Here is a 751-nt window from a genome sequence, read left to right on the forward strand (position 1 = left end):
TGTTTAAGCACGGACACTTCATCTACACTTATATCGTGATCAATTGTTCTCTTTCATTGCTGCCTTGCTACAGAGCAATCTGTTACACATCACGAAGGCAGGCAAGCAGACAGGCTTTCGCTTTCCTCTCTGTCCTTCACTGGCCAAAGCAAAGAGAATTAAAGGCGAGAGCTCCACTCCACCTCCGTCTTCTACACTGAAATGGACAAAGCTAACATGTTCCTTGCAAAGATTCCAGACACATTCGAGCGCCAAGATGAAAATCAACTCAAAGGAACATGACAAAAAGTGCAGGCACCGCTGAGACTCGAACTCAGGATCTCCTGTTTACTAGACAGGCGCTTTAACCAGCTAAGCCACGGCACCCCACATCAGATGCTGACTTGCCATGTTACCATTTCACTCTGTAGAACAGAATTTTTAGGGTAGAATACTTTGATTCTAAAATATGGACAAAGATACTGCAGGTAAGCATCAGGTGTTGGGCGGAGTGAGAAAGTCCCTTAAGAGGCAATTGTTGCGTTTAAAGGGAAGTGAGGTCATGTGCGGAAAGCAGCATCAGTGTTTACATAAAAATGTAAAATGCTCTCAATTGATAGATGTGTTCCCTTTGTTAAGTGCTCGCGTGATATTGGTGCACGGTGGTAAATAATAAAAAGGAGTCTACATGACCGGTGTATTTTACCCTGGTGAAGAAGCTTCAGAGAGCGTTGTTATTCTTCCGACGTCAGTATATTACCCAAGCGTACGC

General features: G+C 44.1%; 1 non-coding gene across 1 annotated transcript; it reads right to left on the minus strand.

Annotated features, from left to right (window-relative positions):
• Positions 1 to 292: 292 nt before the first annotated feature.
• Positions 293 to 366, minus strand: trnat-agu (transfer RNA threonine (anticodon AGU)). The gene has a single exon. It is a non-coding gene; the product is annotated as a tRNA-Thr (tRNA).
• Positions 367 to 751: the final 385 nt, after the last annotated feature.

The sequence above is a fragment of the Erpetoichthys calabaricus genome, chromosome 5 (assembly GCF_900747795.2).
Source record: "Erpetoichthys calabaricus chromosome 5, fErpCal1.3, whole genome shotgun sequence".
In the NCBI taxonomy this organism is placed as follows: domain Eukaryota; kingdom Metazoa; phylum Chordata; class Cladistia; order Polypteriformes; family Polypteridae; genus Erpetoichthys; species Erpetoichthys calabaricus.